This window comes from Tyto alba, unplaced genomic scaffold (genome assembly GCF_018691265.1).
Source record: "Tyto alba isolate M040663 unplaced genomic scaffold, T.alba_DEE_v4.0 Super-Scaffold_21, whole genome shotgun sequence".
Lineage (NCBI taxonomy): Eukaryota > Metazoa > Chordata > Aves > Strigiformes > Tytonidae > Tyto > Tyto alba.
In genome coordinates, this window is record NW_024881295.1 from 15,546,387 (window position 1) to 15,573,755 (window position 27,369).

The 27,369-nt window shown below is 39.5% G+C and overlaps 1 protein-coding gene across 11 annotated transcripts in view; it reads left to right on the forward strand.

Moving 5' to 3' along the window:
• Positions 1-27,369, forward strand: part of MICAL3 (microtubule associated monooxygenase, calponin and LIM domain containing 3) — a 175,907-nt gene that overhangs the window by 19,394 nt on the left and 129,144 nt on the right. The window lies entirely within an intron of this gene.

A 27,369-nucleotide genomic window follows, 5' to 3' on the forward strand; every position in this document is an offset into this window, starting at 1 on the left:
GGCATCCCCAAAGATGGACTATGTTTCTGGTGTCTTTGCACCTCAGGGCATGGTGCCACCAGAAAACTGACTTTTTGGGTGCCTTTGGAGAGCAGAGTTCAGGTTCGTTATTCAGTGTTCCTTCTGTTTTCCTCCTCCTATGTGTGTTCCTTCCTTTAATCCACTGCCCTCTTTTCTGTTTCCTTTTTCCCCCAGGCATCTTCTTTTTTTACTTCCTGGCTGCTTACTGTCTTACCCTTCTTTGCTGCATGGAGGAGGGACTACTGAATTTTGTTAGCAGTAGCCATAAGCCTGTTCTTAACAGGGGGAGCCAGTAGGAGCATAGAATGCATCCAAGGCATGTCTTATGGACTGGATTAGCTGTGCAATTTGCTGTATTATTTTCTTGGAGGGGAATCAGTTAATTTAGAAATGGTATAGCTTCAACTGATCTAAAACAGCTAAATTGCTTGAAGAGTGTCACTTGAGATGTTTGCTTCCTCTGTAGGAGAATTCTTCTGCTAATGTGCCCTTTTGTAGACGATTGTCTAGATGTCTCATCGGTCTGCAGAGGCTTGTTTTTAGTGCTATGTGCTCTCTGGAGAGTTTATTTTTAAATAGTTACTGAAGCAACAGTCTTCTAAAATGCTGCAGTGTTAGGATAGAAGGAATTAAAATGTTTAGTAATCCTCTAAAAGGGTAGATTGAAAAAATATATTTGTCTCTTCTATTCTCTAAGGCTAGCTGAAAGTGCTGGTGAAACTGTGTTCTAGAAGGTGATTTGTTTACTTCATAATTTTCATCCTCAAAACGCCTCTACTCTAGTTTAAATTGTGGACATTCCCAAACTGAAATATTGTCAAAACCAAATGTTTTGTTTCAGGAACTCCTGTGCACTATCCTTCATTCTCTGCTTTAAAAAGTTGACTGACTTTTACATGTGATTAATTCTACCATCTTAAGATGGGCTGCATCTTGAGATAGTCACCTTGGAACTAGCTCCCATGAAGCAGTAAGGTGCTATTACACAAGCAAAATAACTTTACTTTTGTGAGGAGAAGCATTTTGTAAGCTTTATTTTCTTCTTTGTGCCAAAAACCTGGGGACTTTGATTTACACTCTGACAGAAAATTTCAAAGAAAATGTTTTTCAAGAGGTCAGATTTCCTTATCGCATTGTACTCCTGCAGCATTGTAGCAGTTCTACTTTATATAATTGTATTTCTTAAAGTCTTCAGTTGAGTTGTGTCAGTACAACAGTTACACTTAACAAAGTTATTGTATTCATTTGGAATTGTATAATGTCACTGATAAATCAGATGATTACTCAAATGTTGCAGAATGTCACCCCTAAGTATAAGTCTTTTTCCAACTCCTCATTCCTTTGCTGCTCTATTCCTGTACTCTCCAGCTATCACAAAAGGCCCTTTGTTGTTCATTTGACTGTTAAACTATGCTTATTTTATGCTTCATCAAACTCGGTGAGCTCAAGGTTTATGATATCAAAAGTCTGGGTCTCCAAGGGTGAGAGAAGCTAACAGGTTTCATAAATAGGGATCAACCATCATACAGGAGAACATCTCAGGCAGTCAGGGCTTTTTTGATGGTAGAGGACAATGGTGGTGAATTCTTTATTATGCATTCACACAAATCATGATGATAGCTTACAGCCATGATCCTTTCTCACAGTCAGTGTCTGCTGGTGAATTCACCTATTGGACATAGTACTTTTGTTCTAGACTTTTAAGAAAGCAAGGTATTTCAGAAACACGAAGTACAATGGAGCTGAAAGAGTAGTGAAAACAGAGGAAAGGACAAGATGGCAGAGTAGGTGCAAGATGCATAGGTTAAACTTGACCCAGCAGCCCAGTGCCTGCTGCACAGTAGGTGGTTTCTCTTGTTCCTTTTTTTGTTGGTGTCACGACTGAGGTGGATTTTTGAAGGGAACACTCTGAAATGGGCTTGGAAATAAAGTGCTGCAAGATAAACACAGTAAATTAAGATGAGTTTTAATTTCTTTTGTTGGATTTGAGGATGAACTGCTTTACAATGCTGTGCTAATTATGGCAATTCAGGAAATGATTCACAAGAGTGAGTAGCTGAGCATGGTCCTTGTAACAGCTGTTTTAGCTTAAGCTAGATTGATTTATTTACTAGAATTGTGCTTCATTTGCTATAATGTCAATTGCAAATGCTCAGGTTTGAATGAATGGAGTATTGACACCTGACAGAAGAATGGGTGCAGCCTTCAGCCTGTCTACAAAGTCAGACACTTCGGCTTCTATTTAGAAAAGTTTCTTTACAGTGTTACAGGCTTAGAAGGTGGTTTTAGTGCTTTAAGTTAAATGCTAGGCCATGTAACACAATCGTGACATTGAGTCCTAAGTTACACTACATACTGTGCAATTTTACTGGATTTGCTGCTTGCTTCACCATGTAGGCTCCAATATGGAGGCAATATCCTTAATAAGTATCAGGGAATCTGAGAGCAAGTGGATTCTGTCATCCTGTTCTCAAATGCAGTAATGACAGAAAATATATAATATTAAAATATATTTTTTCAGTTATAAAAAATTATGTTCTCCTATTTCCCAAGTAGAAATGCAAAAGATAATAGTGTTCTCATTTTATGTGATATGTCCTGCTGTGCACAATGTAAGTTGCTGTGACATGTTGGAGTTTATACCACAGTTCTGTGCAGCAAACACATGCAGTGTCTATGGAGTTTCACTTCTACCAGCAAAATTTTTAGGTGGCAAGAGAAAGGTCATGGGTGCGAGATTAACTTGCATAAAGCAGTCCAGGTTGTGGAAAGGAATGCTTGGCAGGAATTCAGTTTTTATAAACTGATAATATTGAGGTACTGCATAAAAGTTCTTTCTGTGAAGGTCTTAAAAATGGTGGAGGAATGAACCCTAGCCACCCCATTCAACTCTGGGTTCAAAGGGTCTTTCCTTTGGAGGTAGAGGGGGAAAAGATGTGGTGGACAGACCAGGCTTTTGGTGCACATGTTCTAATTTGTGACAATTTACTAGAGCATTGAATCTGAGCAGCAGCCCATTGCTGGAGTGTGCCCTCACCTGCAGGAGCTAGTTGGTGTATCTTAGAACAGTTAGGGGAGGCTAGTGGTGGAAGTGAGCTGCGACCTTACTTCTCTCCCAGGCAAGGCTCTGACTGTAAGGAGTTAAAACTTGGAGAGGAATGAACTGAGGTCAGCAGCACAGATAGTCTGTGCAGTAAATAATTTTCTTTGTATACCGACTCTGTTCTTTCACTCATTATTCGCTCCACTCACTCTTTTCCCTTCCTACACACATACACACAAACATGTACTTGCCTGATTTTTCTGGCTTTATTGTTTTCTCTCGCCCTAGTTATCACCTTCCAGTGGCCACTTGTCACTGTGACCCACCCTCTGGTTCAGGGAGCTGTAGATGATAGGTTTACTGTGAAGGAACCACCCTCAATCTGGGATGGACACCTATGTTCCGTTTAGAAGATGCGAGGCTGTTTTCCAGCTGCTCCCGCGAGTCTGCTTGCTCTGAGCACTGCAGTGGCTGTACAGAATGCAGTGCATGGAAGGCAGAACGCTGTTCAGCCAGACACAGAAGAATTAGGAGCTGTTGCCCACCTTTTCCCCGCCTTGGTGGCAGACTCTGAGCTCCTGGGTGAGTGAGCATCTGGTGCGTGGCATGCGTTGCTCTGAGATTGGAGGGGAAATCCATTAAACAGCTGTTCTGTTACTGAGAATTTGGGTGAATGTAGGATGAAGCATTGGTTAATGCTAGAGTCTGCAAAACGTAGCAGACTTTGGTGCTAGTGCTTGGACACGATGCTATGAAAAGAGGAAAAGGTTTTAAGGGTCTTGTATCTGTGGATCCACAGAAACCAGCTAGAGGAGAAAGTAGGATTTGGGGGGTTGAGTGACCTTGAATGTCTGTTTCAGTGAAGTAATCCATATGAGACTGGTATTTAGGAAAATATTTTCTGGGAGGCCCTTTTATTAGGTGGGAGCATTTTAAATGTCCTGCATCTGTTCCGAGATCCATTTTGATTTCTCAATTAAAGTGTAGTAGCTACTTCTTGTCACCCTTTGTATGTGGTCTTGTAAATGCTCCTGTCTCCAGGCTCCTGAAAGATATCCCCAATCTTTTTGTGGGTATTAAATTGACTTTAAAAAGCCCCACAAACAGGGTGAAATAGATGCTTAGCAGGCATACTATAACATGGCAACTATTGAGAAGACAGCCCATGTATAGTCATAAATATATACTTTTGGGTTAAGGGGGGGGGCTTTGGGTTTGCACTGCTTAACAATCTGCAGTTCTTGCCTGCTGTCCGAGTGCAGCCTCTGTTCCTTCTTTTTCCCTTAGGGCACTGTTGTCTGCTTCATTCTTCTGAGATTTTTATGCTTTCCATTGTGTTTTCTTAAATAAAAAGGCAACTCCAGAAACAAACAAACAAAATTCCTTCCTTGCTTGACTTGGGCTTTTCACTTATAAAAATGATTTTCCTTTTCCTGGTATGGCAGCATTATTAAAACCAGGACTTTTCTCAGCTAAGCTCTGTTAGTGCAAAGCCAATGGGGTAAAGTGAGTATAGTGCTTGCTATGAGAGTTGTGTTTTGTCCCCTTGGTTTAAATATTGATAGTATCAAAGTTACAGATCTGAAGATACTAAATCAAGTCAACTGTTCATTGTTCTCTAAACAGACTTTAGATACAGCTTTCCTATAGCTACATTGTTCAGTGAAGTGCATTCCTTTTCAGTAAATAGACAGGCTTTAAGGCCCTCAGGTTCTTCAGATCTGAGACAACAGAAGAAATCATTAAAGCTACATGCAAAAGGAAAACAATAAAAAGGGATGGAATTTTAGGAGTGTCTTGGGCAGTCCCCCTACCTCCAGCTGCTTGTTGTTTTATCCTGGGGTGCTGTGTCCTCTTCTCCTCCTGCCGTCACGCAGCACAGCTGTCTGGGTGTTTATAAAGAGTCTGATCAGAAAACTGATCTGGGTTTAAAAATAGCCTTGTTGGAATAAAAGATACTGAACCTAGTCAGGTTTACTCTGGGGTCCCATAGCTGTCGTAAAAGCATTACTAGTCAGGTGGGGATGGTTTGGTGGTGAAGTGAAGGTGGGTCTGCTGCCAGTGGTACTTAGGGTATGGGGGGAAGCACAGTGAATGACAAGGAAAAGTTCTTGCTTGATGGTCTCGTATTTGGGAGGACATACTTGATACCTGTGGAGAAAAGGGAAGAATGTTTTTGAGAGCAGTGTTAAAAGGCTATAGCTTCTATGAGAGAAAGAGGCAACAGATGCAAATTAATGAAGAAAAGAAAATATGGCTAGTGGTTAGATGAGCTGCCATAAAATCACTATTTCTGTTGAACCATTACATTATTCTTATTTTCTGGTGTAGGGTTTTGATTCCTAGGCTTGTTTTCTGACTACGTCGTGTGTCTCTAGGGCCCCCAACTGAGAGACACATGGATCACTGCTTCTGAGAGAAGGTAATTGTTCTGTTAGCTGCTGTCTGCTTTCCCTCTTAAGTTAGTGAACTTCTTCAGGTGTGCTTGTGCACTTGTGAACATGGTTACTTCTGTCTATATCAACTGGTTTTATAATGAAAAGTTATGTTTTCCTGTATGTGACCTCATAATATTTGTGCTAGCAAAATATATGCTATCTTGCTGATTTTTAATTACCATTGAATACGTGAAAAGCTTGAGACTTCTAATAACTGAAGAAATGACTGCATTTTCCTGTTAACTGACAATTAGGATTAGCTTGGCAAAATATTGGAACACTATAAAGCTGTATTGAAATTTTTTTTTTTTTTTTGGCAAAGCTAGTTTTCAGATGGATATTTAAAGTACTCATTTGTGTTACTCTGAAATGTTTCTAGCCATGTAGTTCTTTACAATTCCTTCTAAAGTCTTTGCACTGATTCAGAAGGGCACCTTTTACTGTAGTGTGTGACCTTAGGATGCTCCTTCCACATGAAAATAAGTAGGGTCGGACTGTATGTCAGAACTTATTTGTCAAGTGGTTGGGTGGAATTGACTTAAACCGTCACTGTACTCCGAGAATGACAAGGGGTGACTTGTCTCACCGCTCAAAGATGAGCAGCCGCTTTCAGGAATGGAGTTTCTTATCTCTCTGCAGAGACACTTTAAATAACATGCCATGCCTCCTCTGTGAAGGAGGATTGTAAACCAGGCATAGTCAATGTAGTCTTCAAATAAATGCTAGTGAAAAATCAGAGGACCTAATCTTGATGAGTCTGAATGTTATTCAGCTATACAAAGCTTAAAAGAGAAATTGAAAGGAAGTAAAATTAGAAAGGAAGGACCCAGCTGTCTTTCCTGTTTCACGGAACTTGCGTACGAACCCAGGTGGAGTATGCAGGAGAATGATATTGACAGTTGTTTCTCTGTCTTTCTCCTGTACTTTGCTCTCTAGTTCAGATAGGCATTTGCAGCATTGCAGGATTTCTGTCTGTACTCTGTTCTTATCTGGGGAAGTAGCATTACCTCTTAAACCAGTGGAAATACTATTGATCTAACGTTACACTGAAGTTCTTTCATCTCTAGACATTCCGGCCATTTTACAAAAGGAATAAAAGTCTGTGTCCCCTCAGTTTTTCAAGGTGGTTAAATGAAATGCAGCATTGTCGTACTGCAGTTGACCTTCATAAGCTTACACACAGCTAGGATAAGAATCTAGGCCTCTTCCTGTTCCTGGGATCAGTCCATTAAGAAGGAACTTTTCACTGTCTTGCAGGTGTGATATACATGTTTGTAGGCATGAATAGCAACTAATGAATATTTATGCATATACTAATGAAGCCCTACATCTGTTTTTACGTATGCATATGGGTATGTATTTGCAAGATACCAGTGTGGGTGTGAATAGATGCAGGCCTGGGAAAATTGTGATAGCTTGTAACTGTGCCACTTGGCACATACAATGTGTACAAACGCATCCTCGCAGAACAGTATTGAAAAGGCAAAATAAAAATTTCTGCCTTCTCTTCCCTTCCCAAAAGAGTCATGAACCCCAGGGGTTTTTTTTAAGCATAACTACCACTTGTTGAAAGTCTTAATAAAAACCTCATACTTGCTGTCTTCAGTGACTTTTTGAATGGGAGCCACTGTCATGTGACGCTGTTTTACATCCCCAAGTAGGCAAGCCTAGTAATGCTACAGGTGGGAAAGTGAATGGTGTTAAGAGTGAACCTGACAACCCTTTTAAATACACTTTGCAATTTCACATTTGGGTGGCTGGTGGTATAGTTAGCAATTCCATTGGACTGTATGTTGGGAGTTATTTCTATGGATGTATACATTAAGCTCGTTCTGTGACAAAGGTATTCCTTCCCTCTGTTCTTGCTTTTTTCTGTGACAAAGATATTCCTTCCCTCTGTGCTTGCTTTTTTAGTTACATTACAAAATACGATCTGATGAAAGTTTGGGTTTATTTACAAGAATGCTTCTGAAATTAGTGTGTTTTACTTGCCTACCTACAGTGTTATTGAAGCCCCTCCTTGACACCTGTAGTGTTTCTGAAATTCCCGACATACCTGATTGTCCCCATGAACTGCTTCTCTTCCCTTAACAAAAATATATTGTAGCAAGGGCCTCAGTATTTGGTTCTGAAATAGTTCTGTTGGTGCAACTATCATTCTGATTAAAATGTTGAAAGACTGCGATTCACAGGAGGGAACACAGACTCAGGTAATTTCTATGATTTTTACTATGGAGTCCTGATAATTTGAGAAATGGGAATACAGTGTTCTCTCACTGTCTCTTTCTTGGTAGTCTTGTTTTTAAAAGATGTTTGTCATTTTGAGAGGGTTGTCTTACAGGCATCCTGTCTTGCTTTTAACATTCACAGTATCTTTTTAAAAACTGTTGTTTCAATGTGTATTCTGTCATTTTTGTCTGAAAGTTTCTATTATTTCCACTTACAACTCTACCTCTGAAGCCTTCTATTCCTCAGGCCTGCTCTGAGTTATTAATTAGTTAGCCCCTTTTTGTTATTTTTTTTATCATTAAGTGCTCTTTTTTGGGAAACCAAGAACCAGCCATTCCTGATTTTGTGACTGTTCAGTGGCTTTGCCAACGTAATGCACACAGGTCTTGAGAGCTGGGTATGAACAGAATTGGGATTCTTCCCTGCAAACCTCCCAACTACTGCCTTTTAAAAAAGATGTTAGCTATATGACTTATCAGTGTCTGAACTCCATATAACTTTGCTGGTCTCATCAGTTGAAACTGGGAGCTGTATTGAAATTTGCAGTATAACAGTTTTTGGTATATTACTAGTTGTGGCAGCAGTCATACCTTCTGGTTACTTAAGGTGTCTTATTACAACAGGTTAAAAAAACCCTGAACACCAGGAAGATCAGTGCACGAGCCATTTTTTACAGTGGAAACTGGTGAATTAATAGTCCAATAATAGGGATTTCGGACTGGAATTGAAGACTAAATTGAATTTCAGACTGAATTAGAGTTGATATTTGAGGATCAATATGCACGTGCTCACCCTTTTTGCAAGGCAATGAGTGATCCTGTCATTCGTATTGCAGTATGTAGCATTCTGCTTCTGGTATGAGACAGTGTGTGCTACATCTAGTTATGATGTTTCCCAATGGGTGGATTTCCTCCCTTGAAATCACTATGCCCTCAGGTATGCTTTTTTAATATCGGCTAGTACGACTCCAGATGCTTTCTTCCCTGTTTGATCCTGTGTGCCTTTTTTTTCTGGTCACACTGTTATTTGCTTGCAAATTAATTTATGGAAATGACTTTCACAAGTTGTTAGGTAGCACCTCAGAGGCCTTTCTCTGTGTGCTTAAGGTTAGCTGATAGAAAAGAGGGAGCTCAGTTTGCCAGCGTTAGCGTATGGAAACTTGCAGAACTATTCCTGCTCCTGCTTGGCATATTAATAAGGATGAAATACCAGAATAACATGAAAAAAAAATGAAAGGAAGAAGGGAAGAGCTTCAGAAGGAAAGTAAGCAGAAGAGCATTATGTGGCTTCTGTTGTCTCATGCCAGCTTATTCACTATAGTAAACCTGGCTTGTATTTTTGTTGTACTTTTGAAAGACTCCAGTTTTTCATGACTGCTTTTAACATGTCTGATTGAGAGAGAGAGGTTCTCCTATGTATGTAGAAGTGCTAACTTCTGGGTTTGTAAAAGAATGATTAATGAATGGTTCCTAGAGCAGTACTGGCACTGGTGATGAGATGTGAAAAGAAGTTTAAACAACCTCTAGACTGATCGGTGTGTTTTCTTATTTTACTTAAGAGCATAAGGGACAAATATGAGAATGTGGAGTTTGCCAGCTGAAGGAAGTGTGTATGGTGGTGTTTTTTGGCTTGGTTCTGACTTTTAAAAACACGTAAATGAGCAAACGACTTGTTCCTTTTCCTGATCTGGCTAGTTCTTTCACAGTCTTGTCTGAGATACATTTCACAGATTCTGAGTAGGGTTTTTTTCAAGAGCTGACATGCTGGATATGAAGGCACAACTTGGACTGCTTTGTTCGTAAACAGCAATGGTTAAAAAAATAAAAACAAAACAAAACTGTATGCCCTGGTTGCTATAGACTGTGTTGTAACTTTTCTCCTAAAGACAGAAATCCCTTCCTTCCTTGGCAGTTAGAAGAGAGGCCACAAATCTAAGCTTGAACTGTATGTCTTGACTGGAGGCCTAGGAGGTGTTTGTTACGGGATTCAGTTATGTCTTCAGCCTCCATATGTGCTCTAGATCTCTGGTTAAGAACAAGTGAAAGTCACCTTCCCCCAATTCTCTTTTGCTCTGTTGTAGTAAGAATCTGCTGTCTCCCTATTTGATGGGGTATTGTTCCTTTGCTTTTTTCACAGTCCCTAGGGCTTTCTGACATGGGAATGTTATAGAAGTCCCTAAGCCCAGGCAGTGCTGCAACCAGAATCTGTGGGCAAAAGGTACCTTCCAGACTCTTGAGGATAAGTTTCGTTATATTAGACTAGTAGCTGTATGTTTCCAAGTGGCCTTCCTCACAAACCTGGATTCAGATGATCTGTTGAAGCTATTTTGGGACCCTAGGCACATGTCTGCTTCATCCTTCTCTCTCAGGTATCCACAGTGAACTGTGAATTTGTTATGTTGCACAGAGAAAGAAGATTCACCCCAGTGAAGTGTCAGACTTGAAAATACAGGCTTGAAAACACAGGGAAAATGCCTAAGGTCAGTTAATAGTAAGGAAAAGCCCCACTGTAATAATTTAAATGCTACACAGCTTCCTTTCTGTGAAATGGCTGTTGGAGAAAAAGTGAATCATTTACTTTGTGCTTTTCCTGTGAGTGCCAGTTCTGTGATGGGGAGAAGCAGAAGTTCAGATCTGGGCTGAGAGAAGAGGGATGCACTTAGCGAAACAGCTTTGGTATAGGAGGTTTTATCACAGTTGAAAATGACCTCTACCTTTCTGTGGAAGAGCTTAGTGTTCATAGCATGTTCATATTTTGTATGTTTTGACTGAAAAAGGCAAGATACTTCTATTTCCTAGGATTGTTGCATAAAGCAGCACTATTCAGTGCTTGCAGTTTTCATTAATAAGACTTCTGAGTTGTTTTTCATGTGTTTGTGTATGTGCAGCAACAGTTGCAGTTTGAACTTCAATTACTTTACTGTTTTGCAGGTTTATGTTTGCTAATTGTGTTGTGGTTGAGCAGTGGAGACTCATTTTGGCACAATGAAGAAATGCAATTTCCTTGGATTTCTTGCTTCCTTTAAAATACTCTACTGCTTACAGGTTTCAGCTAAAGTGTATGTTATGCTAACAGCGTGAGTGAAATTTTGGTTTTGTCAGCTTGGCAGTGTGTCATGTTCAGCTTTTCTGTTGCATAGCTGGTTTTTCCTTGTCCTGAAAAGACATTTATAAACATTAGTAGAACAAGAGAACGCACTGGATTTGAAAAAATTTAATAGGGCATACATGCCAGTTCTGAGAGCTTCTCTGAAGCTGCTTCTTGCACACTGTTGTTGCAGTCTGGTTTTGTTCTCTTCTGCTTATGAAGTTCAGACCTTACAGCTGGGGAGAGCTCTTCATCTCACGAACCTGCAGTTATTGCAGTGCTTTTTAGTTCTCCTGTGAAACAGGAGCAGAGGCACTGAATTTGCCTTGGTGAGGTTACTGTGCCCCTTGGCTGAAGACAGGCCTGTTGGCATTAGCCCAGTTCTGACATAGATGCCCTATGCTAGTCTCTTTTTTAAAAACAGGTTTTAAGTATTACTGTCAGCAATAATGTGTGATATAAATCCTGTCTAAATAAAACTTGTTCACAAGCCTTATTACAAATAGGAAAAGTAAGTTTCAAGCATGCATTAGAAACATTGTTTTGAATGGGACAGGCATAGAATAAGTGATTCCTAAGAATACTTCTGGGTTCCTAATTCTCTGCAGGTATCCTCCCAAAAAGGAAGGGTGCAACTACTTTTTGTTGTTTGCAGTTAAGTGTAGAAATGTAGCATCTCCCTGCCTGTGTAAGTAACAAACCTTTTCCCATTCTGTTCCCAAGGAATGCTGTAATGTTTGTGGTGTTATCTTATGTGCTAGGGCTATCTGCTTTATTGGGCTACAGCCCATAAACCAAAACAGCCGTTTTGCATCTTGCTCTCTCAGCCTCTTTCCTCTCATGTTAGAAAAGCTCCATGTTTGGAGGAGCGCAAAGCACTCTGCGTGAGGAAGATAACTGCAGAGTTGATGTTTCTAGGAGAGGGCTTGGCTCTATCGCCAGCGGCTGTCAGCTTGTCCTGGACTTTGTTACAGGGCTGATAATGCCCTTGAAACGCCAGATCTTTGTGTCCCTGTGTTGAAGTGCTACAGACTGGCTGGGAACAGCTCTGTGTGCATAGAACGTGTTTGTGCATGTGTATTATTCCCTTGAGTACGGCAACATTTTAACTGTTCAGGTGAATTTATACTGCTAGTGAGAAGGTCTGAATTGGCATCTGTAGGAAAAAAAAAAAGGAAGGTTGATGGGCAGGATGCTGAACACAGGGTGTTCTTTAGTTTGGGATTTGTGGCAAGTGTCCTTGATTATGACTTTACTGTGAAGAAGGCTTGTGACAATGTGGATACCTGTATGGGTGGAAGCTATTCTCACACCAGTCAGGTGTGTTGGTGTCATCCTAAATGGAGAATGTGTGATGTTCCGCACTCTTCCTAGGTGTGCTCCCAGTCTCTCTGAAGAAGCATTTCTAGATTATGCATAGTCCCAGAAGGACTCAAATTGTGGTAAGGTCTGGGATTTAGATATCCAGATATTTTTAAGCTCTTCTGAAAATAGCCAGCTTTATAGGCCTTTCTCAAAACAAATGGTTAGAGACGAGATGTGCATTTTGGAAAAAAATGAGTAAAAAACTTTGGTGGTTAGTATAACTACTTAAGAACAAAGTACTATAAAAACAGGGTATTGGTTTTTAAAATCTGGATATTTTTGTATCATAGTTGTAGCCACCTGTTACATCATTTAGTAGCCCTGCCAATTTGATTAGGGTAATTTGATATGTAAAGGGTTTTTTTGTGGTTGGTTGGTGTTTGGTTTTTTTTTTTTGGTCATGACTGATTATTTTTAAGGAATAAATTGGTTAACCCAAGGATTAACTTGAAGTGAAGTTCAACCATGTTGAAAGCTTTAATCCTTAAAAACCTGGGACTCTGGACATATTAGTTTATTAGAAAGTAACTTTGAATTGAGAAACTTCTCAATTTCTAGAAAATAAAAATCTGGACCCTGAAATTAAATAGTCTTGGGAGTGTTTTCATAGCCTTCTCCTTAAAGCAGGACTCTGAATTAGGAAAGGTTTGCATTAGGTGAGCTTGATGGCCTCTCAAAGTTTTTTATGTATGCGATAATTCAATCAACTTGAATTTCGTTTAGACTTTGAAGGTCATAACAGGAAAGGCCACCTACACAGTACACCCTTGTCTTGTTTTCCCTGATGCCTTGGATATCTTGCTATGAACTGCTAAGGAGAAACCTTCCTGTCAATGCAGAGTAGACATTGAATAGGTCTTCCGTAGAAGATCAGGAACTAGTTTTTCTGCCCTCATGTAACTGCATGCTCTTGTGTCCTCCATCACTCTGTGGGCAAAGACTGCTTTGTTAAAAGCACTTAGTGGAATATATTGCTGATAATACCTAGTGGAAAGGCAGAAATCCATCAGTGTAGGTGGAGAGGACTCTGGACTTCCTGGTGGGGTTTTGATAGTGTAAAAATATGAGGAGCTTTCTGCAGAGCTGGATGATCTGTTTTGCAGTAACTATCTCTGATAGGACTCTATTCAGATGTGCAGCCTGTTCCATCTCTCTACACTATTTCCTCCAACTGTTGTTGGGATGGTATCCTGCAAATTACTGCCAGTGAACTGAGAGTCACGTCCTCCCCACAGTTCGGGAGACAGGGAAGGCTTACTGAGGAAAGGAGGAAGGAAGAAGAGCAGTTCCATCATAGTTTGTTTGAGCTGAGATATTTCTAGTCCTGTCTTGCACATTGAGCTTAAAGGTCCTGGATCACTTCCCAGTCACAGGCTTTCTAGGGTTACTTTCAGGTTGAAGACAGAAACAGCTTTAAACTTGTGCTTTTAACTCCTGCCTCTCGTAGTGTCTGTGCTGATGTTACGTGTCCCTTAATTTTTCCAGCACTGGTGCTAGGGGTCCCCATTTGAATCTTAAGATAATTGTCTCTTCCAGATCAGAGGTTTAGACTTTGCTTTGCTTCAGGAACTCTCACTTGTGGCTTTGTGCAAAACTAAATATTTTATTGATAAGCTTTTCTGTTAGATGGAATCATTTGTTAACTCCTCGAAATAAAGATGATGTGGGATAGACACACAGGTGACTCTACAATGAAGTTCCTTTTTGAAGGACAATTCTGTTTGCTCAGGAGTTAGGACTACAAACTTACAGTTTTACACTTTACTCAGAGACTAATATTTAACTTCTTTTCACTTCTTTTCACAGTAAACCTAGAGATGATTTTCTCTGTTGATAAGACTTTACAAATAGATTTAGCAGGCGCATTATATAAGCAGTTGGGTTTTAAAGAAATACCAATAATAGAGTCCATTCACTAACTGTTAACTGAAAGTATTTTCATATGTAAGAAGAGCCTGATAATCCACAGTTGTACAAAAATCTTGATGGAGGTTTATAGGATGGAAGTTGAAGTCTCCCACCGGAAATGGTCTGCTAGCTGCTATTTCTCTGTGTTCTTAATATAAAGCTACCTAAGTGACTCAATATGTAATGAAGCAAATTTGCAAATACATTATCTACTCATTGCCAAGGCAACTTCTGGCCACATTCCTCCTCCGGTTGACTCTTTAGCTAACAGTTCTTTGAAGATTGCAATTAGTTGGTTTGTGGCCCTGAAGGATGATTATCTTTCATGACTCCTGTGCTTAAGTACAGGAAGAGTCTGAGTTATTGCTTCCCTCATCTGCCTTTGTCTTAAAGCAGGTAGAAATATGGAAAAGACTGTATTATTTTACATCCTTCCACTTGGGCTGTTAAGATAAAATGGAGCTTCATCCTTTTATTCAGGTGTTATCAGTGTTACTTCTACCACTTTATCAGGTGAAGTAGCCTCTTAAAAGCACCTCATGTCACATGTTTGTTTTGTACTTGCAATAAAGCTTGCCTTCCGGGTTCAGGAATGCTGCTGTAAGGACTCTTTCAAGTTCAGGACCCAGTGTGAATGTTATGTGGGAGAACAACAGGTTTGCTGGTTATTCACTGAGTGGTTTCTTAAGTGCTTATGGTGGTGACTCCTGATTGAGAGAAATGTTTGGGAGTTGCACTGGTTCATGAGGAATTGGGGAGGGTAGCTGTGCTGTCCAAAGAAGCTTATTTATAGCATCACCAAAAAAGATAGGCTATGCACACAGCAGCTGTGTCCCAACAGATCTCATAATCTAGAAGAACTTGGGTAAGTATGACCTCTGGCTTTTTTTCCTTCCCAGTTGGAGTTGGGCTCAGACTGATCTAGGGGGTGGAAATCTACCTTTTCCTTTCCTGTCTGGTCCAGAGAGGTATACATTTGGCATTTAATGCCATTAGTCAAGCAAAGTCCTTGTTCAGATCCTTGACTTAGTCTAAATGGATAAGTAAATAAAACTATCACACAATTCCCACAGGCTAGCAGAAGATTAAGGGAGATATATTTAATGTGTGTTAGTGTGGGGGCCAGAGGCTTAATTTTTTTGGGAAATCTCTTGATTTCTGGCCAGGCAGTGGCCAAAGACCTCAAACTGTATGTTGGCTTTTTAAGCAGGTTAAAACAGGAAAAAAATGGGATGATGCATTTTTCTTACTGTATTTAACATTTGTCAGTGTTCTTTCCATTTTACGGAGCTTGGTAGCTACCACTGGTACGAAGATTTGTAAGTCGTGTCAACTGTCTTGTTGAAGAAATTGATAACAAAATGCAAATTTTTTTCTAGCTGTGTTAACTTTAAAACTAAGATGCTTCAGAAGTTTGGCCTTCTCTAGCCATAGTTTCAGACTGTTCTAGAATGGAGACAGACAAGCTAAAATTAGTTAATCCTTAGGTTGCTTGAGAGTATATGTAAGATCAAAATGTTTGGTTCCAACTCTGATGTAGTTAATCTAGAATTTGTCTACTGTTACATGGAGATACCATACTGAAGAAAATGCTGAGCCTTAGATACGTATACCTCTTGATTGATGGGAAGTGTCTTAAGCTGTTTCTTAGTCGTGAGGTAGAGCTGTTGCCTTTCAGTTTAGTTTCTCCTGTCAGGAGTTTCATGGTGACCAGGTAGCAACCTGAGCACTAGTACTGGCTTAATTCTATGCTAGTGATACATTAGATGTATTCTGGTCTAGATCAGCCAGCTGGGTGCTAGACTTCAAGTTTTAACTCCTGCTTATATACAAAATAATTAGTTACTCTGCAGCTATGGCAATCTGAATCCAGTCCCTGCTGAAAGGAGTTAGATTTGTCTTGAATGAGCAGTGGCCACAAACGGCTTGAAAATGTTACGCCTTTCTGAAGACACATCTAATATTAATGTTCTATGCTTAAATACTACTTGTTTAAAAGAATAATGCAGCTGGTTTTAAATCATGTAAAAGTTTATGCGAGGGACGTAGTGTGTAATAAAGCATGAAGAACTCAGATCTTGCAAGGTCTTGAGCCTTGGAAATGCTGCTACATTTGGTATTCAACCCTCTAAGTAGCCAGGGTAGGGGATATAACAATAATTTTAAAAGATAGAACTTAAAATAAACAAATAACTGTTTTTGAATATGAAGTACCCAAAGGGTTATGTGCTTCATAACCTGCAAAATGAGCATATATGGAGGGGGGGAAAAAAGTCCACCTACCCATAAAAAGTACTTCTGATATTTGTAGCTTTACTCACACCCCCCCAAAAAAGTTACAATGAACTGAAAATAGTTACGTGGAAGAGCTTTTGTCAGGGAGAACAGGCCCAGAAATATGACCTGTACAGGGAAGTTTCGAACAGGATAATTTCACGAGGCTCTTGTGCTAACCTGTTCATCCTCACTGGTGTAAAGATGTGGAGTATGCAGACCAGACTTTTTTCCTCTGCTGAAATTTAATTTGGAAGCTAGGGGAGAACAACATTTACTCCCTGAATCTCAAATTGTCCATAATGCAGCAGGGCTAGTCATCATCCTTACAGCTGAGTCTCATCGGTTGAATTACATGTCGAGAGTTGATCTTTGAGATACTGACTGCTCCTAACTTGTACTGCCGGTGGGAAGAGGAGCACTGGTCACCTGATAGACCATTTGATGGAAGAGAAATAGGCATTTCCAGCGTAACCATTTGTTTCCACCTTCCTCCTGCCCTGCCAGTCTGTGCTGAGGGGTATATATGATGAACTCATGTGATCCCCATGGTCATATTACATGAATTGAAATTGTGTCTGTATCTGTTTATTGTTGAAAAGGAGCCATCTCACCTTTTGCTCCCTCTCACTTTGTGTAGCCTCCTTTCCCTTTCTCTCTTCTAAGTACCCAAATTGACCTGAACTTCAAATTGGATAGGGGGAGGGTCTGTCTTCTGTCATTGTCTTTTATTCTGGAGGCTCGGTGCTTATCGATGATGCTTGAGAGTGGCAGATGGATTTAATTTCTAGAAACCAGCACCTGTGTGTGTATAAAATATACCTTTGGCTAGAAGTGTCAGATAACTTGTTTTGAACATCAGCAGACCTAAATTCAGATGTTTCCTGCTCCAGAGAGCTTATTTGGAAATGGCATTGCCCTCCTCATAACCTTCACTTAGTATCCTTTAGTCTAAAAATAATTACTGCTTGTGTGAGATTTCAAGGACTAATATTTTGCTTATTTTCAGCAGGAGGCTGACAGGTTTTTTAAAGATTATGATTCATGTAATAGTTTATAAACAATAAACTTTGGCTGAATGATGGAACACTTAAAATCTGACCCATAATAAACTGTTTACATGTTTCATATTTCCACACAATGATTATTGTTCTTAAAGAGCTTAAATATTCATGTAGTTTCTCCTGTCCCTTTAGGCCATTTTTTTTTTCCTGGATCAACAATTGTTCAAAAGGGCATGTAAGGTACTACCTATTGAGATGCACTCATGTGATAGTCATCTTTAGGTTCTTGAGGCAGCAGTGATGAAACAAATCTTTGTGCTGCAAGTGTTTTCCTTCTCTCTTAATAATCTTTTCAGGACCAAGCTACTCCTGTCTGCTTGTTTCTGTACACTGATCAAACAGTTTTGTTTTCAGTGTCTAAATCACTTCAGAAATTATACTTGAAATGCTTGCTTGTTTACTTCATTTTGTTTTGTTCTGTCAAGGTTAGTAACACCAACTCTGGAGAGAGCGAATTCAAGGTTTGTAGCACAGCAGCTTTGCAGAGAGCAGGTCCATGTGTGCATACTGCTTGGAGAGGCTTCTCATCAGAGCTGTTACACAGCTGCTTGTGCAATATGATTCATCTTAAGAGCTTTAATACAGAAGAATGAAGCTAATTGTAGCTTCTCCTTTTTATAACACCCAAGGCTTACCATCTCTGCCTCTAAGGTTCACCAGCAGAAAAGAAAGCGTTTGTTGTGGTAACTTCTGGGAACTCTGTCATGGATGCAGGTCCTGTTATGTTTGGCACTCCCAGGGAAGGGACTGGCTTTACCATATGTGTTTGTAGAGCTCAGTGTGTGACCACATACTGTCGCAAAAAGCTCAGCCTGGAGAACAGGAAAGTGCACAAGGTCTCTGGCACTGGGGTGCTCTCGATATTATGCTGGCAGAACCTTTTGGATTTTTTTTATTTAATTGTCCTTAATCTCTCTCTGCATGCCATCTTCAGAAAATAGTGAGGCAGTCATGCATTCCTGTGATTGAAGATGGTGAGGAAGAAATCACAGAGCTGCTTCTGTGGAAAAATTAAAAGGCTAATGAAATCAGTTACCATTAGTAGACCTCTAATATTCTGCTGCTTTAGAACTAACAGAAGGAGTAAGTTGAGGTGTTCAAGTGTCACCTTCTTAGTCACCTCAGTGTAGTGAAGCTTGTCACAGGTTCTGTCTGTAACAAACTGGGGTTTTGGTATTAACCTGTGTTGAGATAGCTGGCAAGAGTCTGTAGAGGAGTGCTTTCCAGTTCACGTGGCTGTTGAGTCTCGATAAATGTGTGGTTGTCAGACTGTTGCTGTAGCAAGGGTGGAGGCTATCTGCTCTGTGGTGTTGCCTGTTCCGTTGCACTTCAGTGTGGTAACTGAGACTGAAAGTGGCCTTTTCATGCTCTTCTTTAAGTTTGTTGTTTTTTTGGTTACTGTTTGACCGGTGATCTGCAGTATGATGACAAGAAGCTTTGTAGTCCTTTCCAAGATTTGCCCAGCCCTAAGAGCCAGAATATTGTTCTGTCTGTCTGGTGCTGAATTAATTTCTCCCACCCCTTATTGTTAATTCCTTACTTCAAAAGCTATTTGAAAACCAGAGATTGACCATGTAAGTAGTCCCAAGAGGGTGCAGATAAAATCTTAAGAGGAGGTATCTGTCAACAAGGGGATTAGGGAAAGTATTCTAAAATGTACTGGGGTAATAGAAAATTCTGAATATTCAAGAGAAGGGAAAGTGTGTCAAGACAAAGAAAGGAGAGTCTCTTCTAAGGGCTTAAAGGTGACTCTAAAAGCATATTTACTACCTCTTCTGTTTTTCTAAGAGAAAAACAGCCACCACAGTTATAGAAGGCTCCATTTTAAGAATTCCCCGTATTCACGGGTTACAGGCTGACTTGGCACAGCTGATGGTTGACATGTGGAGCACGTCAGTTTAGGGTCATCAGTTCAAACACAGCCTTGGTCAGCAGTGGAAGAAAGCTATTACCATGGAAGGTTTGTTAATGAAGTGAGCTGGCAATCTGTCAAGCTTTTAGGGCATGAGTTTCTGCAATACTACCATAAATGGTACTTGGAAATAACCTTGGTGTCAAAGAATTGAGCAGGTGTCAATGATAATCCAAAGAAATGAAGAAGTCATACAGAGGGTAACAAGCATTGAGCACTCAGGCTTGTACAGCTGATAGATGGAGTGTTTATACATTCCTTCCTGAACTTCAAATAAGAGCTAGTCAGCAAAGCGGTGAGAAGCTTTTAACTGCATCATTTACATTTTCAGTGTCTAGATAAAAATAGAAATCCATAATGGTATCATTGCTGGGTAGGCTAGGCACCAGCAGAGCTGTGCTTTCATGGTCAGAGTAGGCAGTCCTTGAGTTCATTTTGACATCCAGTCACCTTTTTCTATGTACAAAATTACCACTTTTTTGGTTCCAGTGGCTTTTTCAGAGTCCTGCTTAGCTCCTACTTGTATATACTGTTCATCAGAGGTGCTGTTCTGCTGTGGTGAGATTGAGGCTGACTTTCCTTCACTGGAGTTGGCAGCCAAGTGCTTTATTCCTGGGGAAAACGAATGACTTCTGCTGTCGTCTTAAGAGCTTTGTGTGGGACATCCTTACCCTTTTGCCTACCCTTGGAGTGAAGGATGAGACAGTACCAGGTTTCCTTCCACCTCTGTTGATGTTGTTTGGGGTTTAATTTAGTAATTTGCCTGAGCAGCTGAGGAGATTGTCTTAGTGTGGTGCAGCATTTGTAAACAGTGTTTGCACTGCAATTTTCCTGTTGTCTCCTCCAGCCTGCTCATGTCTTTTTCCACCTCCCCCAACATGCATGCTCAAAGCCAAGCTAGACAGCTCTATTCATGCAAACCTAGTTATTCCTTAGGGAAAAAGCAACAAATTGAAGTAACTGGCCCTAAAGCTTCTTACTGCGGATAGCAGTGCTGAAAGCTGTTCTGCCTGGAGATGTGAACTTAAAATAGGTCTCAAAACAAATTTGCTTTTTCCACTTCTCCCTCTCTACTCTGATCTTGCCACATTGTGGTCAGAAATCCTTTTTTAAAAGTTTATGACAGTTCTGGATATTTTCTTTGTCTGAAGTCAATGTATACTCTGAAATGTATGCTCCTGGCATGAAATCATGTACTTTAGGGAGAGAAAACCAACTGCCACATCACCAGGGTTCTGTCTGCCCACCACCCTGTGCGTGTGTGATGAGGAGGAAAAAATAGTGATAGTATTCATTTTTCCCTAGAATGTCTGTATATGCTCTAAGAGCTTCAGCTAAAACTCTTGTGGCTCACTTCTATTACACTTGCATGCTGTTTCACTTGATCTACCCTTGCCCTTTAAAATCACAGAAGATAGATTCCTGCTTTACACCTGCACCTCTTTCAGTGTCTGCCAAAGAGTGCATAATTTAATGGATGAACTGAACTCTGTCTGTCCTGCCTTGCTTGCTACGTGGTGACGTAAGTGTGCTTAATTGAAATGCATCGATTTCCCTGGAGTGCAAAATTGAAAAGCAGGAGGTTAGCCAGCGGGATATGTGCTCTCATTCTAGAGGAACAGTGAAGTAAGGGAGCAAAAATGCTGGAGCAACTTGCTTTGCAGCACCACGTAAGTGACGGCAGCCTCAGCTGAGAATTCAGGAAGTGCTTGGAAACAGACAGATTTTGTGCTGCAGTCAAATAGACCTTCCTCACGATGAAGGCTTTGTGGAGGCTGTGGTAGTTCTTCTTTAAAATGGTGGTGAGCTGGCAAAAAGTGGGGAATAAACAGGAACTGGGAATGGGTAGAGACTTGAGGTTAAACACAAGCTGAATGACACTAATTGAGTTTAGTTGTTGCTTTATTTTATCCAGCACTTTTTCAGTGATTTCTCATTTTGCTGCTTTGAACATGAGTAAATAGATTTTGTAGCAAGGACAGTATGTGCTTTCTTGGCCACAGGATTGTTTCCAGCTGAACTTGTCTTCCTGTTTCTCTAAAACTTCTCCCTTCTGGATCTTGAGTGCACTTGTTACCCATGTAACTCAGATTTAATAATGCCACATGAAAATTCCTGTTGATTTGAAAAAATAAGATCTAACGTAGGTTGTGTAGCTGAATCATAACCCTTTAGAGGACCTGGAGGAACATGTATTTTGGCTCTGAAAGGAAAGATGAAAAACCGTTGTAGAAATAGTAGTTGTTCAAGCTGTGGTTGCTTTCTGCCTGCTTAGGCAAAGCTTAATTAGCTGCTTCCTTGCAAACATATAATCATTGTGATATCTTTAGCTGCTTTGTGGTACAACTTCACCCCATGAAAGACAGAATATCACAGATGGTTTACGTTCTCCTGAACAAAACATACTCCAGGAGAGGAGGCATACTCTGGAGCTCTATTCTTTGAGCAGCTTGCTGGCTGAAGATGGTAAATCAGATAAGTTTTCAAACTGAATAAAACTAATCTGTGGAAATAAGTTATTTGAACTTTCAGAGCTATATTGGCAGCTCACAACTTTTGTTGAGAGAAACTGATGTAAATAAAGTATGTAATCTTGTGAAGTGTTGCTCTGAATTCTCAAAGAATCAAATGATCGCACTTAAAATAGAGCATGAACCAGAGCCTAAAGCTTGATCTTTTAAAAGTTTTCTTAAATATAATTGAATGTTCAAACTGACTATGGCAAGGTCCTATCAAAGCTTCCATTATACTGTTCCTGTACCTGTTTTTCTAAGTGTTGATGTTGAATGCTGAAGAAATACTTTGGGCTTACTCTTAATTCAAAAATTGTATGAAAGTCTTATAGTTAAGTAACTATATATACTGAGAACAAAAAAGGGAGAAAAATGCTTGAGGAAGTGCTTTTGTTTTTTTCAAGTAAACCTGTACACTTGCTTGGATAAAATAACAAATTTTGTTGAAAACAGTTTCGTGGTTCTTGCTATACTTTCAATGTGTGGCTAGAAATTACTTTTTATCTTTGACTTTAAAATTCTTTAAGTCCATTCTAGTCTCACTAAAGAATGTGGTATCATATGTACAGTTAAGTAGATCTAATTTGCTCTTTGCTTAGGTACTGTGTGACTAATGCTGAATACAAATGATCACACTGGAAATCTTAACAGCTACAATAACCTTTCCCTATACCATTCTTATTAAATTGTTAGCTTTATCTGTTACAGGCAAATTAATTATTGTCTTGGAACAAATGCATTCCCATTGGAAATGTATAGATTTTACCTGGTTGACCCATTGGGAAAGTTCTGGGAGATTTCTGAATGGGGACCTGCATGTCCTGTTCTTGTTGAAAAGCTGTTCAGAAACCCGTGTCACAAAGTAGAAGCATGGATGCTGAAAGATTGGGATAGATGTGGAGAACAACAACAAAAAAATGTATGCAAAATTCAGTGGTTATGTTTGAGTGAGTACTGGCTGTGGCCATGTCTCACGGAGTTAAGGTGAGATGTATTAATGTTTGTCAGCTCCTGGGATGTAGTGGTAGATATGGACAGGACAGCTATTTTAATGTACTGCTGCATTTGGCAGCCAAAAGACTTGAAATGAAATAAAAGAACACCCGGAACTGTGAGTATGGTGAACTTGTGGTGAGGGCATGCGAATTGCTCCTTGTTGCTATGACTGTATTGAGTTGTGGTTCCTGGTTTTGAGTGATGGAAGTGTTGGCAGAGGTAAGAGACCTGTTGATGTACTAGTGCAATTAGACCAAATCACAATGGGTAGTGTGATACAGCCTTGATTTCAGCATCTTCTGACTTTTGAATGCCTGGTAGGTAAACATCTTTTTAATTAATTTTGTCTGACAGCCTGTACTTTGATATTTTTTTTTTTTTTTAAATTTAAAAAAGTTGTTATTTTGGCAGCTAGTAGATATGTTTATCAGAGGGTGATGGTGAAAAAGCTCTTGCAGTAAAATAACATAAACAGTTATTAGATTTCTGACTATAACCTAGAAAAGCAGCTGTTAATTTAGGAACTTTTCATCCAATGTAATTACACCACCAGAGATGCGCTATGAAAGTAAGCCTCCTTTATATGCGTGCCCTTTTTTTTTTTTTTTCCTGTGCTTACCTCTACCTCTCCTGAACATCCTGCATGAAAACACGTCCATCAGTTGGCATAGATACTGTATGTTCCCCATGTCAAGATTCCCAAAAAAACAGGATAAAGATTGTCTTACGTCATGCTCCATCATAGCTGTGTGTATGAGGGCTTGAGGGAGAATGTCTTGAGACACTGGGGGAAGTCTCAGGTGTCTGTGCTGGCCTGTGAACTCACTATGACAAATATATTTTGTCAGGCACCCAACTACTCTAGAACTCTGAGAACATTAATGGATAGTGTGGACAATATTGCAGTTTAAGTGTTCTGTGTAAACCCTTAAACATCAAACATCGTGGTAAATTACATCCTATGAGTTATTGCTCTTGCACAAAAATAATACTGTAGATATTTGTCTTAATTTTCTTGCAAAAATATGGGAAATATAATCTAGACAGCTAAGGCTTATTCCTTCTGTTATTTTTTAAATAGTCTAATTTTAAATGACTTGAACAACAGACTTCCACAACTTCCCTTGAGTGTGCCAAGTTGATAATAGAGCAAACATGCAGTTTGTCTCTGTTCCACAACATTTCTGGTGTGGGTATGAGCTTTTCTTTACTGCTTTGTCACAGTTCCTGATGGCAGCCCTCTAGATTGCCCTAACTGATGTTTCGCCATATTTTTGGGGGAGCCAGTTAGCTGTAGTCCTAAAAAGTCAAATTATGATCCTGGAAGGAAATTCTGCCTAATGTGCAGCTGCTGTGAGTACAAGAAAAAGTCAGTGATAGATCTACAGGTTTTTAAAACTGAAGTTAAATATGGGGATATTAAAAGAGGAATTGGAACCTTTCTTAAAGGGGTAAGCAAGATAAAATGTGTCTGTGTTTTTAAAGAGACATTTCCTTAAAGCACCCAGGAGTGTTAAGGAACCCACCCAATGGGAATATCTAGACAAATTATTCCTAATCTTTCTTTGACAGTAAGTAGGCTGGCTCTTCTTTGCTTTGTTTATGCAACTGATAGTTAAACTTAGTGGTACTGCAACAAAAAAAAAAAAAAAAAAAAAAAACCAAAACCAAAAACAAAACCAAAATAAAACAAACAAACAAACAAAACAAAACAAAAAAACACAAACAAAACCAAATGCTTTTTTACCAGACATGTTGTCATACCGAGGTAATTGATACTGCAGAATTTTTTCAAATACTGACATATTTTCCTCTGCCAAGACCTTGTTGATTTTTAATTTTTTTTTTCAACTTTCACTGACTTTAAAAAATGGGGGAGGTGGTTACATTTCTTACAGCTTTTTTCCTAAGGTGTAAGAATATCCACAGGATTCCTCTTCATGATTTTCATAAGATCATCGCACTGCTGCGTAAGGGATGGGTCCTATCTCACCACAAACCTTGTGTTTCTTTTCCTCTTCCATTTCTCTTGTGATAGCTGTGCAGCCATGTGGAGACTTGGATCAAATCTCTGACCTGACTGAAGAGGCTCTTGTTTCTTTGGTTAAGAAAGAGTAGTGGCAACATGGTCTTCAGGTGGAACTCATTCTTATTTCCAAAATCAGGGAAAGGGAAGCAAATAACCTTTTAGTTGTAGCATGAAATAGATATCCTAAAAAGATTTAAGCAAAGCATGAATCTGTGTACATGGAGCTCCTGGATGCATCTACTCTTAGTTATTGCCTCTAATCGTGCATTAACAGGAAGGCTGTGTAGCCAGGTTTCTGACCACAGAAGTGGTGGTGTTCCTTTCTGCAGTGTCATTAAGTACTTAAATCATATCACTTGGTATTATTAATAAACCCAGTGAAACCACAGGACTGGAAGAGAAAGTTGTAAAATTCAGGAACTGGTTTTGATGAACAAGCATGTTGTCTTTGGCCTTTTTGAAGGCAGAAATGTCTGTTAGCATTTCTATTTTGAGTACAGGTACTGAATTTTCTCTTTATTATGTTTGAGTGAGATTACATTGTAAATGCTCAGTTTTAAGAAATGTGAACTTCAGTGATCTGAATAAATTTTGAAATTTAGAATTAAAATATATCAAGACATTAAAAAATGCTTAATAGACTGTATTCCTTGTTTTGTTCTTGCAGTATTGTAAATGTAGGAAAAGCATAACATTTGATTCTTCGGAGGTACATTTACAGAGTTCAGTGTAGCTCACTTGCTGGTGATGGATAACAGCTTTCCCTCTGGAATCTCTAGTGCCATTCCAGTGCAGTTATTGGTGACCAAAATAGTCCAAGAAGAGTGTCCTTAAACTTAAAAAACTAGCAGCTGATTTTGGAAGGTTTCTCTGTACCCATCTTAAAAACTGTTCCGTGTACTGTTCTTGGCAATCTGAAATGGAGAGCGAGCACTGAAAGGACTTGCTCTTCTTTCTAGGAGGGTTTACACTTCACTGTAGGATCTAAAAAACAAAGGAAGAAAAAATAGTTGTGGCTTTTCCTGCTCGTTCTGTTTGTAGCAGATTCAAGACTCAAAACAGCTAAAACCCTTTTGGTTACCTTATCTCAAAACTGTACATCATAATGATCTGTAAAGTATTACTAGATGTGCTAACATATGTTTAACTCTTTAATTTTTTAGTGGTTTTAATAAAGTCTAAAAGAATCTGAACTCCTTTTTGTTTCATTAACCAGTGAACTGGAAAGCTCAAAGAAGTATCAAAGTAATTAATTTATTTGCACTTGGGAATAGTAAGGAAGCAAGTTTTGAAATTATTCACTTCTGTTTCTTCCAAAATCTTAATGCCATTTTCAAAGATCGGTGGTTGAAATGGTGAAAGGCTTGTAGGACCAGGAATGTGGTTAATAATTTGTAAAGCCCTTTTACATCTCTTTGAGATGTGCTTCTTATTTACTGCTTGAGGAGCCAGGTCACTAAAGAAAAAACTTCACATAAAGTATGGAATACTTGATAATTTCAGAATTGTAGATGTGCAGATTTCTCTTTAAATAAGAGCAAGCTCATTTTCAAAAATTGGGTTCCTGTAGTAGGACTGACTTTCCTTTTTATGTGAGGGAGAGGATGGCTATATATGTATTGAATACAGAAGAAACTCAGTGAACACTTCTACTAGCAGTAGCTGACCTCTTTAGCCTAAAGACTTGAATTGTTGTGACATAACACAAGTTTTGGCTAAAGATTGTTGCTTGGGATATTTTCTTCCAAGTTTCAGCATAAATTCATAAGTTTATGAAGAAGTCTGCACAGTGACAGTGTGTGGTAATGTGGTAACTGAATTTAGCCTAGCACTCCTACCTGGGCTGCCTGCTGTAAGAAGGGAGACACTGATCCTGTGCACTGATGATATTAGAAAAGGTTTCACTTTTTCAATGCTTGTGGTATTCATGTCTAGACTAAGGATTTTTCTGCTGTAGAAGGCTTAGTGCTGCTTTCCCTGCTTGCCAGAGGATTTGAGATAGTTGTCTTCTAAATACACAAATAATCTTTGTTCTTTTAAAGCAAAATTTCTTTTTAATATAGACCTTTAACTGGAGGACTTAAGTGGTGTGATGAGACTGCTGAAATGATCTGTGTGGAGCAGCATAAAGAAGTACATTCTGTATTGCCCAGCATCTGTTACCTCTAATAACCATTGCCCAGGACTTGTTCATCCATATGATCAGATTTGGCATTTGCATGGCTTGTGATTAGTTTCAGGTCAGCTAATGGAAACTCAGTCTTACTCAGTCTTTCCTAGGCCTCATCCCTTTAAAGGTGCCGAGGTGATTAACTTCACTTTTAGGCTGCTGGCTGGAACATACTTCCATCTTTGACCTGATCTCAAATCCTGTTTACAGGCCCCCCTAGTAGGGTATGAGGAAAGGAAGAAGGACCCTGGGCATAAGAGGGCTGACCTGCTGGAGGTTCTCTGGTCCAGTGTGTGTGTGTAATAGATTCCCACTAAACA